At 40.4% G+C, this 14,579-nt stretch overlaps 1 protein-coding gene across 9 annotated transcripts in view; it reads right to left on the reverse strand.

The window, feature by feature from the left end:
- Positions 1–14,579, reverse strand: part of GLIS3 (GLIS family zinc finger 3) — a 506,390-nt gene that overhangs the window by 67,516 nt on the left and 424,295 nt on the right. The gene's annotated exons all lie outside the window — the stretch shown is intronic.

Below are 14,579 nucleotides of genomic sequence, written 5' to 3' on the forward strand. Positions count from 1 at the left end.
ATATTTTCTTTCATTTGCTCTGTATCCTATCAGAACTTGTAGTGATAACAAAAACAAACTCACGTGCATTTAGTCTGTATTGTAAAGTGCGCTTTTTCTTTTAGTTTTTTAAATTTTATTTTGTTATACAGCAGGTTCTTGTTAGTTACCTATTTTATACATATTAGTGTATATATGTCAATCCCAATCTCACAGTTCATCCCACCACCACCTCCCCCTCCGTAAAGTGCTTTTAAAATACAGAGATACTATCATGAAAATATCTTAGAGATAATTAAGAATGTCCATTGAGATTTGATACCTGTAGATTTTACATGAGAGGAAAATACACAAGTTAAATTTTAAAATATGGAACATGGTAACAAGAAAAAGCAAAGTCATTACAAGCAACAAACTATCTCAACAGTAGGTCACATTAAAAAATTAGACTTCATTTTATCACAATAACAAAATTAATTCTTTGTATATTAAAGAGCCATAAAAATGGCAGAATAAAGTACGGGTGCAAAGTTATCTAATTTCTTTATGAAAAAGAATTTTATAAGTGTAATTTGAATTGAAAAAAATCACAATGGAAGATTTAGTTACATAAAAATACCAAACTTCTGTTTGTCTAAAAACATAATATCTTCAAAAAATGTAGAAATATATTTCTTACAGATATTGCAAATAGTTATCTTCAGTGTTTAAAGAGAACATATAAATTGATTTTGTCTTCATCAAGATAAATCCAACCCTTTAGGTACAGAGCTTGAGTCTCATTCAACAATTATTTATTGAGCATTAGATGCTCCTCTAGACTCTAGAGATACTGTCTTATGGAACTTATACCCTAGAGGGGAAGCAGATGATGAACAGTAAAATAAATGCATAGCAGATGGTGATAAATGCTATAGAGAAGAGTGACTCAGAAAAGGGAGACAGTGAGTAGGGATGAGGGATGGCAACCTGACACAGGGGGATCAGAGAAAGTCTGTTGGAGATGGCACTGGTAAAAAGCCTTGATAGAAGTGAGGGAGTCAGTCCTGCAGACATATGGGGGAAGAACCTGTTGCTCTGTGGTGTGCCTGGATTATCTGAGGGATAGTAAGGCAGAAGTGGAGGGAGTCTGGGGCTTGGAGTAGAGAAACAGAAAAAAGCCGAGATGTAAGTGGGGGAGAGAGGGAGCAAATTTAGTGTCCCTCTCTGTCTTCCTCCCAGATGAGTAGACCAGAAAAGGGCCTTCCAGATCATTTAAAGATCCTAAACATTCCCTAGTCCAGGAATTATCAAATGAGTGAGGAGGGAGGCACACAGCAGAATCTCCTAGGAGGGGACTGACTCACTATGCAGCCCTTGACATGAACAAAAATTTTTAAAAAGGAGAAATAGAAATGAAAATAAACATAATGTTCGGCACAATTGTAAAGAAATGCAATGCTAAACCTTTTTTAAAAACTTATCTATTTTACATTTGGTAATGTATATATGTCCATGCCACTCTCTCCGTCTGCATCTTTATTCCTGTCCTGCCCCTAGGTTCTTCAGAACCTTTTTTTTTTTTTAGATTCCATATATATGTGTTAGCATACGGTATTTACTTTTCTCTTTCTGGCTCACTTCGCTTTGTATGACAGAGTCTGGGTCCATCCACCTCACTAGTGGGAAGCAGCTGCAATGCACAGGGAGATCAGCTCAGTGCTTTGTGACCACCTAGAGGGGTGGGATAGGGAGTGTGGGAGGGAGACGCAAGAGGGAGGGAATATGGGTATATATGTATACGTATAGCGGATTCACTTTGTTATACAGCAGAAACTAACACACCATTGTAAAGCAGTTATACTCCAATAAAAATGTTAAAATAAATAAATAAATATTCTACATATTAAAAAAAGAAGAACTTATCAAATTATCCAACGCTTTAAAAAAGAAGTAGTTGTAGTGAAGGTAGAGTGAGAGAAGCATTCTTAAACACTGTTGGGTGGAGTGTATACTGTTTCAAACTCTCCAAATGGTACTTGGGAATATTTTTTTCAAGACCCATAATTGAAATCATTTGTTCTTAGAATTCGCCTTAAGGAAATAGCCAGAAAGGTGAAGGAAGATTTATACCCAGTGCTCTAGTTTGATATATAGCGTTATTGTTACATTAATTTGATGGAATGTTATACAACCATTAAAATGATGTTCATGAATATAAAAGCAAAACACAAAATTATGTATACAAAATGATAACAATTACATTAAAACAAAGACAAAATACTGTAAGGAAATGTAATCCAATATTTAAAGTGATTTTTGTTCTTAGCAGCAATATCATGAATTGATTTCCTCTGTTTTCTTTTTATCCTTTCCTCTGCTTTCCAAATTTTCTACATTCCAATGACATGTTGGAGCTGGCTTGCACCAATCCAAGAATACCAATTGTGTGTACTTTTTCCAAACTTTACTTGCAGTGATGTCATATTGATAGCTTGAAATTGGTCATGGTGATAGCATTTACACATTTATGGAAATTGACAAATGCTACAAACTGGGGCTTTTTCATCTGGAAAGCTGGTTGTTAAACACTACGAGCACACGACCGACAATGACTCTGATCAGAAAGAAAAACATACACACAGGTACAAAACAACAGTAAGTTACTATTTAGAGAGCAGTATTTCTTGGAACTGAAAAAGCTTCATGAAGAGACAAACACATGTCCAGGTCTTAGTCCAAGAATATGAAAAGGGCACAGTGACCCTAAGTATAGGGAAGAAGCGTTTAACACATGTCGTGAACAAGACATAATTTCCTCAGCTTAGCCATATTGGAATGTCTGACCAAGACTATCTGAGTTAATGCCTAACCCTCTCAGGGGCTTTGGAAGGTATGTTTGTTATTTTGGTACTAACCTAACACATGCCACGTAAGAAAAACTGGAAAAAAATCAAGGCTTAGAATGAGTTCTGGTGATCACTTTTAATTTATCTTTCATCGTTAAAATGTGATCTGGGGCCCACATGTTCTACTAAGAGTAGACATGAACATCTCTCTGCTTTCTATTACCAACTATTCTAGGGTTTTACAGATATGAGTACTGATGAGGTCTTTCTAAGGCATTTCACAGCCATGGTTACTCCTGGATCCAAAGGCAGGCAATTCTTCCTTAGCTGTGACAAGTATTCATGTGTTCCAAGAGTGTGATTCCATACAGCTTTGTGGTGAGAGTTAATTTGGTTTTCTCTGGGACTAGACATGGTTCTAGAAAGTGCTTCTTAAATTAAGTAAGCCTTGAGGACCTTTTTTTTTGCAGAAGGTCCTCAAGCACCTTATGCAAAATTTCCGAAGGAGGGCCATATGCATAGAAATGCAGTAATGATATGCAAATTTAGTATCCCTCTCTCCCTCCCAGATTATTAGACCAGGAAAAGGCCCTCCAGATCATTTAAGGCTTTTAAACATTCTCTAGTCCAGGAATTGTCAAATGGGTGAAGCAGGAGGCACACAGCAGAATCTCCTGGGAGGGATATCTTTCAATATACTATGGTTTTATATTTGGAGTAAGAAACCCAATTATTTATATAAAACAACATCTTCTTAGCTCCTAGGAATATAAAAAAGAAAGAGGAAAGTTCTTCAACGGGGATGGTCTCTAATTGTGGTTCTCAAACCTGGACATGCATCAGAATCACCTGCAGGCTCCAATGCAGAGCTAATGATCCATTGGGTCTGCAGTTCATTTCTGGAAAGTTCCCAGGTCATGATAATGCTGTTATCTGGGAACCACACTTTGGAACCACTAAGAATCCTGATGAGAAGATTCTCTAAGAATCCTGATTATAGAAGAGCTGAGATTTTTCTGGTTATGAGAAGAGGAAATGAATTGTAGAAATAAGGAATTACAAAAGCCAAATTGTCCTTATGACATGAACCTCATGTAACCATTTCTTATTATGTCTCCCTTCAGACCTCATAATAATAAATGGTTACATGAAGTTCATTTCTTAAGAACAATTTGGATTTTTATCCTTTCACAGGGATAAAAAAGGTTAAAAAATGTCAATCCATTTTAACACCTGCCCTTAGAGGACAACAAGGACTTGCCCTTTATGGAGCCTTTACTGCTCTTTATAGAAAGAAATGGAATTTGAACAACCACTCCCCCTGCCCCACTCATCAGTTCATCTATTTTAAGGAGCTGTTGTGTTGCACAACACCAGGGATGTTTATTCATATTGCAATCTATGTGAATGGCACCCCTGGAGTCGTTCAACTCAGCTGCCCTAACCACACCCTATCAGTTCTTGAGTAGCACCGCCCTTCTTTATCTTTCTCTTTCATTTACTGAATTAGTATTTCTTGGGCCTCAACCATATGCCAGACACTGTTCTAGGGGCTTGAAATACATTCGTAATCAAAACACACAAAGATCCCTACTGAGAAGTCTATATTCTAGAGGAGGGAGTAAACAGTAAATAAATGAACTAAATAAGTAAGTTGTATAGAAGGTGGTAAGTGCTATGGAAAAAAGAAAAAAGGAGAAGGGTAGGTGGGATTGTTAGGTTGGGGAGAACTGTGATCTTGTTGAGAAGAGACTCAAGCAAAGACTTGAAGAAACTGAGGAAATTAGCTAAGTACATATCAAGGGGAAGAGAGTTCTAGAATTAAGAAGCCAGCGAGGCTGGAGTGGGGTGTGACCTAGAGAGAGAAGTAGGAGATAAGTTCTGAGAGGTGAGGTGGGGGCAGAGCCAGATCACAGGACCCTGCAGCACTCAGTTAGCACTTTGGCTTTTAGTCTTAGTACAGCAGGAAATCCTTATAGGGTCTTCACCATCTACTTCCTGGGAGGCTCATTTCATCCCCTATTATCTATAGCCTCATAGGCACTGTGTCTCCCTTTCTTTGAGAGTCCATATAAGTTGTAGGGTATGGATACACTGATGGTTAGTTTTGTGTCAACGAGGCTGTACTATAGTACCCAATTATTCAATCGAACATTAGGTGTTGCTGGGAAGGAATTCTGTAGATAGGGTTAACATCTACAGCCAGTTGACTTTAAGGAGATTATTTTCTATAACCTGGGTAGGCCTCATCCAATCTGTGGTAGCAAAAACCTAAGGTTTACCTGAAAAAGAAGGAATTCTTCCTTTGGACTGGAGCATGAGCTCCTGCCCGAGTTTCCAGCCTGTGCGCCTGCCCTACAGATTTCTGACTTGCCAGTTCCCACAACTGAGTAAGCCAATTCCTTGAAATCTATCAATCTCTCTCTCTCTCTATCTGTATCTATAGATATGCATATAGATATAGATACATACATATAGATATCTCCTACTGGTTCTGCTTGTCTGGAGAAGCATGACTGATACAGATCCTATTAGAATGCACTTTGAAAGACACAACCATATGATGATTATTTCCAATCAGCAAGGAAAAGAGGATCATGCACATAAATTCCACAGGAAATGGCTGGATGTACAGAGTCACCATGACACAGTTTTAAAGATTGCATTCCATTTCAATAAACATATATGGAATCCGTGTAGTGTACTTGACACTGTGTGCCTCATAGCAACCCTAAGAGGCACACACTATTGTGATTACCATTTTAGAGATGAGAAAGCTGGAATGACACATCCGGTAAAGGTCAGACTTGGATTTGGGTGTCAGAATCCCAAACCAGGCTCTTCAAAGTTACACTATACCACCTCAAGAAATAACCCAGCCCCAACTTCCTCCTTTTCTGTACCACATCACATACATTCATACACTTCCTTCTTCCTCTTAGGACTTTTAAGTATTTTAGCCAGGAAACTGTCATTCAGATTGGTCTAGTTGGGGAAAGAGCAAAGGGCCCCTAGGTTCTCCAGAAAAGTTCCTGGAATATCTCATTATCCCTGTGTAGATTCTGACACCATGCCCTTGAGGGAAAGGGGTCTTTGTTGGAGTAGAGACAGAGAAACAAAAAGCACCACTGTTTGGTTTTCATTTCCCCTTCCCCAGAGGCTTGTCACCTGGTTCAGTCCTGGGCCAGTAATATGAATATCTGCAGTTGGGAAAAATAAAGCATGGCACCCAACATTCCTTAAGATCTGCATCCTAAGCACATGCAGAGTGGCCTCAGGGCCCCTGAAAGGAGATGATCTTAATCCAGGGGCATCCCGACCTCAGTACCCCTCTCTGAAAGAGGACATCTTACTTCTCTCTCTCCTGAGTCTCTGACTCTATGCTCCTCCCTTGGGTCCTCTTCCCCTTCTCATCCCTTCCCTGATGTTCTCTTTGGCCCTGACTCCTGTTTCTGTGGAGCTCAGCCAGACTTCGTGGGGATGACACTCGTATCTCCATGCTTTTAGACGAGGGGTCAAGGAAGGCCTCTGGGAGGAGAGGACATTATGGACCGTGACCTGAATGAAGTGAGAGAGGCAAGATGGTAGAAAGAGCATTTTATGTGGATGGAACAGAAAGGAAAGAAATCTAAAGAGGGAACAGGCTGATGGGTTCTAAAAACAACCACCTGGAGAGGAGGGAGCAAGGGAGCAATGGGAAAGATGAGGCTCATGGGGCTGGAGAAATAGCCAGAGTCAGGTTGTGTCCAGCCTTCAACACCGGGAGATTTAGCATAGTAATCCCTCAGTATCCAGGGGCACTGGCTCCAGGACCCCTGTGGATACCTACCAAAATCCACGTATGCTCAAGTTCCTTATATAAAATGGTGCAATATTTGCATATAACCTATGTACATCCTCCCATATACTTTAAATCATCTCTACATTACTTGTAATACCCAATAAAATGAAAATGCTATGTAAATAGTTGCAGGCACATAAAGCATATTCAAGTTTTGCTTTCTGGAACTTTCTGGAATTTTTTCCCCGTATTATTTTTTTATTTTTGCGGTATGCAGGTCACTCACTGTTGTGGCCTCTCCCGTTGCGAAGCACAGGCTCCGGACGCGCAGGCTCAGCGGCCATGGCTCACGGGCCCAGCCCCTCAGCGGCATGTGGGATCTTCCCGGACCAGGGCACGAACCCGTGTCCCCTGCATCGGCAGGCGGACGCTCAACCACTGTGCCACCAGGGAAGCCCTCCCCGTATTTTTGACCTGTGGTTGGTTGAATTCAGAGATGCGGAACATGAGGATATCGAGGGCGGACTGATTTCATTGTGACAGCAACTAATGGGAGGCTGTGAGCAGGAAAGCAACTGGTTTGTCTTATAATGCGAAGAGATAACTCTGATTATTGTGTGGAAAACAGACAGTAGGAGGGCAGGAGAGACCAGTTAGGGGCTATCTCAACAATCCAGATGGGAGATGCCGAAGGCCTAGAGTCAGAGGCGGTGACTTTGTTTTTTGGTTTTGGCTGCGTTGGGTCTTCATTGCTGTGCACGGGCTTTCTCTAGTTGCGGTGAGTGGGGGCTACTGTTCGCTGCGGTGAGCGAGTTTCTCATTGCAGTGGCTTCTCTTGTTGCAGAGCATGGGCTCTAGGTGTGCAGGCTTCAGTACTTGCAGCATGTGGGCTCAGTAGCTGTGGCCTGCGGGCTCTAGAGCACAGGCTCAGTAGTTGTGGCGCACGGGCTTAGCTGCTCCGCGGCATGTGGGATCTTCTGACCAGGGATCGAACCCGTGTTCCCTGCATTGGCAGGCGGATTCTTAACCACTGTGCCACCAGGGAAGTCCCTGGTGACTTTGTTTTGAGGGTGGAGCTGAATGAGGTGTAAAATATGAGAGAAGGAGAGTCAAGGACGGCTCCAAGTTTTGGCCTGAGGAACAGCAAAGGAGAACAGAGAAGTAGGTTGGAGGTAAATCAGCAGATTGGTTTAAGACATGTTAACTCTGAGATTATTCTGGGACATCCTGGTGGAAAGAATCTGCAGGCAGCTGGAATTCAGAGGGCAAGGTTCACGGAGCAATATGGGGCTGGAGGGACTTCCCTGGCGGTCCAATGTTTAAGACTTCACCCTCAGGGGCTTCCCTGGTGGCGCAGTGGTTAAGAATCTGCCTGCCAATGCAGGTGACATGGGTTCGAGCCCTGGTCCAGGAAGATCCCACATGCCGCGGAGCCCGTGCGCCACAACTACTGAGCCTGCGCTCTAAAACCCGCAAGTCACAACTACTGAGCCTGCGTGCCACAACTACTGAAGCCCGCGTGCCTAGAGCCCGTGCTGCACAAGAGAAGCCACTGCAATGAGAAGCCTGCGCACTGCAACCAAAAAATAGACCCAACGCAGCCAAAAATAAAATAAAAAAATAAAAAAAAGACTTTGCCTTCCAATGCAGCGGGTGCTGGTTCAATCCCTGGTCGGGGAGCTAAGATCCCACCTGCCTCGGGGCCAAAAAACCAAAACAAAAAACAGAAGCAATATTGTAACAAATTCAATAAAGACTTTAAAAATGGTCCATATCAAAAAAAAAAAAAATGGGGCTGGACTGCTAATAGTGACTGCTAGGCATTACTTCTCCCTCCAGGCCCTCTTTCCTCATCAATCCATACTGGGATTTCAGGCAGACTCTCCTAAAATAGAGTTTATTATGGCATACCCAAGAAACAAATATCCTCTCCTCTCTTAGTACACCAGTCCCAAAAGGCGAAGACAAGAAGAGCTTCTGTGACGTGACTCCACCACATACTAAGGATAGATATTTCCCCTAGGCCTCGACAAAAGCCTCTGCTCCTTTCATGAGCAATATCTTGCTGTCTGCAAATATCCCATTTATTATGTTGTTCATTCCTCTTGCCTGGAATGGCTTCCTTCCTCTCAGTATAATTCCTCCAAGACCCAGTTTATGGCTCCCTCCTGAATGAAGCCCCTCTGACCAGGTCAGCCCACACGGGGCCCCCAATGGTACAGGGAGAGCTGAAGAGTCTGCTTTCAACAATCCTGCAACTGGACGTATGTTCAAGGCTTTGTTTCTTGTTATGAGTTTAGTCTGCACTATTATAAAGTCCATGAGGACCTGGTTGGCTGACTGTCTTTTAAACTTTCAAAACCCTGCAGCACCTGGCAGGGTGGGACCAGCATCCGGGTAAATCATACAGTGCTAACTGGATTTGTAAGAATGAGACACAATTCTTTATCTAAAGGACTTTACAATCTCTAGTGGCCTGTGGATGTGTCTAAAAATACAACGCGGTCGTGTCTTAATTACCTCTCCTGACGGAGAATTTTAAAAGATACAGACAATAGTAGCTATAGCGCAGAGGCTGCTGCTGCTCTGCCGGATCCCCTCTGATCCCTTTGATTAGCTCTGTACTGCCCCCTCTCCTCGCTTTGTGTGCCCATCCCCCAGCTTCTGCGTACATTACAGCCAGCAGCTCGCAGACACCCCCCACCAACAGACATATGCATGGCTAACCAGTTCTGCTTAGCGCCAAAGTGGGACAAACTCTGAAGTGTAAATTATGCTCCAGAGCTCCCTGTAGGATCACCCCCCGACACACACCCTGTTTAGCTTTAGCCCCTTCCCTCATTCCTCTCCTGTATTCTCCTGGGAGCAGTTCTTTAACAACTCACAGGCACCTGAATCCTTGGCTCACAGCCTGCTTCTGGGAGCACCCAATTTAGCAAACGCCCCCAAATTCTTTTTATTTGCCTCAGGAATGCAGAGAGCCAATCAGCAGTACTCATACGATGCTCAGACATACATTGTTCCCTTTTCTTCAGTTCCTGCTCTGCCCACACACCAGCAGTATAGTAACTAGATGTTTAATGAAAGTGGGGTATTCTGGGCCATTATGGATAATACTAAAGGCATAATTGTGGAGTCTAAATTAAAAATAAAACCCTAATTTACAAGAATAATTAGCATTCAAAACAGCCTCAGATATCACTGGGGCCAAATCTCTGTCTTATGCACTGTTGCCCTGCAGCAACCCCAGTAGGTGGCTCTCAGACTCTGCTTGTTTCCCTATTGTAACAGGCAACTTACTTCCCTATCTTGGCAGTTAGCTTTAATTTTAGACAGTCCCAATTGTCAGGAATTTTATTGCATATTGAGTCCTGATCTAGCTCTCAGCAACTATCAGGATTGCATGTGTCCTTCTATTCATAAACCTGCAGTAAGGCTCATAAACATACTAGAAAGAAATGAGACATCTCTGAGTCTCAGAAACCAACCTGCGAATCTTTGAGTGTTAGTGATCCTGATCATTAATGACCCATTTTAGGGCTTAATTTCTTGGCCTATCCAGGTACAAGTAAACAAATTGTCTCCTTAGCTTCCGTACAATCTGCCATTATGAAATATTTGCTCTAAATGATAGTTTTTCAACGTTAATAGTGAAATCACGCATCAAGTCTTGACAAGGTTCCCGCATTTGGAAACTTGAGCTGCTTCCCTAAAAATGCAGGGATTTTTTTCTAATATCTAAAAACGAGGCACCGTCAATTGTGATTTGTATTTGTTTTTTGTTCAAGACTATTCTGTTAATGTTTATAAGCTCTTGAAACAAGAGACGGAAATTCTACTCCCATCATTTTCCCATTTCAGATATGATTGAATAATCGTCCAAGATTAAGTGAGTCAAGTGGAAATAATTAGGAAAGGGAAAAAGGCCCAGATTCTTCAATTTTCAGTTCCATTACATTTTATTCCAAGAGCAAAGGCATTCTGTTAGTCTGAAGCAAGACATACTTCCAAAGAAAACGAGGCACAATCAAAGGCCTTTGTTTTCCCTTTCTCCAATGAGCATCCTCTATCTGGGCTGTGATGTTTATACATCACCTTGCAGGGATTCCTTTGTTCTCCAGAAATCAAATGCCACCAAAATATGTTTCTGAAGAAACTCAGCCAGAAGGAAAGACAAATAGCATTTTTTTCAAGAGGGTTAAGGTTTAGTACCAGAACATTCTCATCAAGCATTCTCTATGACACTTTGAGCAATGTGGATCTTGGGGAATTAACTCACTGCCAAAAGGCTTAAAAATAATTACAATGAATTAACCTATTATATTAATTACAATTAATTTCCAGTTGAATCTAAACATTCTCTCTCTAGGGATTCCTCAGCACTGACATTTATGAAGTGGCTTTGGCATATCATAGGTAATTAATCTCCAACAATCTGCTGTCAAATTCATTTCCTTTGGGAATGACCAATTTGCAAAGAAGGAAAGAAATGAGAGTGAAGACTTAGAAAAATGGTACTGGAAGAAAACTCTTCAGGAACAAGAGGTACTGTCCAATTGGACACCCTGAATTTCTATAATAGGAAGTACTTATTTGGTTAGCACTGACTCCAAAGGCCAAACATTTTATCTATAGCTACTTAATGAACACGCCAAAATATTTGAATAAATACACATACCAGGGTATATCTCAATAAGAGACATGAAAAATCAACTCCTATATAGATACAACAAAACTACTGGTTATTTAGTAAAAAATAGTGATTGATGGGGAACTGTTCACAGAAAGAGAATTTCAGACTAAAAAGGAACCAGAGTCCAGTAATGCTATGCACCAGTGCGACAGCAATGCTGTCCAACAGAACTCTCTCAGATGATAGAAAAGTTCTGTACTGTACTAATTGGTAGACACTAGTCACATGTGATTAATAAACACTTGAAATGTAGCTAGTGCAACTGAGGAACCAAACTTTATTTTATTTTAATCTAATTTTAATTAATTTAAATTTAAATGTAGGGTACTGAACTGCCCAACATTACCGCATATCATGGTGGCAGCTCAGCCTTTGTTTAAATCCCTTCAATGACAGGGAACTCACTTCCTCACAACTCATTGCACTCCACTGTTAAATAGGTCTAATCATTAGAAAGGTTTGCCTCAAGTTGATCTGTAATCTGCCTCCCATAATTTCTACTCACTGGAGTTTATTTCTCCCCTCTTCCCCCAGACCACACAGAATAACTTTGCTTGTGGTCTACTTTATATTTCTTTTAATATTTGAGAAGCCTCGAAATGCCACAGTATCACAGAATTTCAGCCCTAAAAGGGGCAGTAGTTTACTTTCTTTGTCAGCCCTCCCTTAGCAGTTTTTTCTCCAGGCTGAATATCTTTAGTTTTTAATATAGACAAGAGTAATCTCAGGTAGAAGGAGATTGGGCCTCTTAGTTTGACAAACTGGTTCAACTACTGGGTGATCCAGAGCAGATATATTGACTTGCCCGAGTTTAGTCCCCCTTTTGTAAAATAAAGATGATACCACTGAGCTATCTTGGTTGCTTTAATAAATAAATTAGATAAGGTTGAGAAAGTGCTTGAAACCATGTTTGGTACACAGAAGTCACTTACCTAAAATGTCAGTCCCTGCTTTCTCATGTAGCATATTATTCCATTCACCACACCAATAACTCTCAACACTGGACCTCACTGGATGTGTAAATGTGCAAATGATATACCAATACTAATATAGTGAACTAGCTGTGTGACCAAGAGAGAGTGTAACAGAACAAACACATCTCTTGTTCTAGATGTTCTACCTCTATCAATTCAACCTAAAAGAATCAATAGCTTTTTAAAGTCCATGTTACATTATTCATTCATTCATTCATTCCATTTATTGAATCCCTTATTGTGTTCCCCAAACTATGCTAGGCCTAGAAGATAAAGTTATGCCCAAGATAACCTGGTTCCCTGCCCTCATGGAGTTTATAGTGTGGCTAAAATAAAACGTGCCATTAAGTAAAATTTCTAGATCTCTTTTCAAATATGATGCTCTTTATTTCTGATGGCTCTTTATATTCAGAAGCTAACTTTTTACATCTCCATTGTTGTTTGGTGGTACAGAAGCTCTTCGCTGCCTTTCATTTGACTCTGTCACTCAGCTGGCTACCACATTCCCCACTTTGGGGCCATTTACAAACTTGATGAAAATATCCTCTGGCATCAAAGATGGTATTAAATGATGATGTTAAATCTCTAAACAAGCGTGAGTTATCTCTGAAAAGCAGCCCGTGCTCTATTGATATTAACAGCCACTCAAATAATAGTTTAGCATATGGGTCATGAAAAATAAGAGTGTGGGCTCTGGACCCAAAATACCTGGATTTGAGCTTTTGTACCCTTACTTATGAAATGTTAAACAACTGTTAACAAGTAGTTTAACATCTCTTTAGCTCAGCTTCCTCTGTACAATGTGGGTAGTTTATAAGGTGGTTGTTGGGGATAACAGATAACATGAGATAATAAATTATTTCACCAATAATGGTATATAGTCAACGTTCAACACATGTAACTACCATTTCTATTCTTACATTTTCCCCATTAATATCCAGTGTGGAAACATTATAACACTGTATAACATGCACCTTTATTTTCTTTTTTCTCCCATCCATCTTTAGTTATTTTTCTCTTTCTTTTTATCATACCATAATATGGCAATAAGACAAAGGAAAAAGAACGGAGACTTTGGGGTCTAGTAGATGCAAGTTCAAATTTCAGCTCTGCTACCTACTAACACGTGGCCTTTGGCAAGATATTTAACCTTGAAAGGCTTCAGTACCATCCTCTGTAGAATGGTGGTGATAACACCAACACTGTGGGGTTATTACAGGATTACATGAGATGACCTACAGAAAGTGGCTAGTGTAGTACATAGTTAATTTTTTTTTTTTTTTTTGCTCAAGAAGAGAAGCTATTATAATTGTTAAGAGTGATACTTGTTAGAACCCCCTGTGGTCTTGCTTAGCCTCATAAATAGAGTCTGGGGCCAAACAGTGCCTTATTTAAGACATTAGCACAGTTTTCACACATAATATCACTCTGAAATTATTCTATCTCAGAAGAATGTAGCTAGCTTTTACTCAATTTTTTAATTGGACTTTTCCCAAAATATATTAGAAATCAAAACCAACAAAAAAACATTTTCAGAACACTTTGGGGGATGTTAATACTTACCTAGATGCCCTATTTACCAAAGTCTGTACCACTATCTAGCTCTCCTGGACAGAGTTGGAGAATTGAGGTTCAAAAGTATGTTGAAATCATAAAGGCATGCAGGTTGGATTTTCTGCATTGTTTACATTTGTAAAAACACCATTTTCCTCCTAAGTCAATATTATTCTAAAATTGACACCAAGAATCCTACATTTTGTTTTCTGACTGGAAAATGATATATAAATGAACATAGTTAAAGGTAGATTCAAACTTCATTTGGAGGAACACCTAAAAGGCAGAACATTAAACTGAAGGATGGATTCTTTTTTTAGCCAAATACAGAAATATTAACATGGAATTTCACATGGCATGGAAAACATCCTCCTTCACCCTTTGAGGCCTGGTTATGAGGTTGTAAAGACTCAAGAAGAAGGGTTTCTTCTATCATAGCTTCATAAATTCCTCCTGACACCAGCTCATTGCCCTAATGTGACGACACACATTCCATCCCATCCAGTCAAGTGTAGCATTTTTCTTTCTATTCAAGTATTCTCAAGGTTTAATTAAAGCAGCCAGCTATCTAGTAATTACTTCCCCCAGCTCCTTATTGTGTCCCTTTGAATTGATTTCTGACTACAACCCCTGCTGATGCTATAGTTTAGGAGGAGTGGGGAGAGACTAACTGCAGAAGTTATTTTTTCCTTCCTTTCATTTAATTAAAACAGATTGTCTGAAAAAGATTTAAGGCTGATTTTCACGAAAAGATTTAAGGCTGATTTTCA

Source organism: Pseudorca crassidens, chromosome 7 (assembly GCF_039906515.1).
Source record: "Pseudorca crassidens isolate mPseCra1 chromosome 7, mPseCra1.hap1, whole genome shotgun sequence".
Lineage (NCBI taxonomy): Eukaryota > Metazoa > Chordata > Mammalia > Artiodactyla > Delphinidae > Pseudorca > Pseudorca crassidens.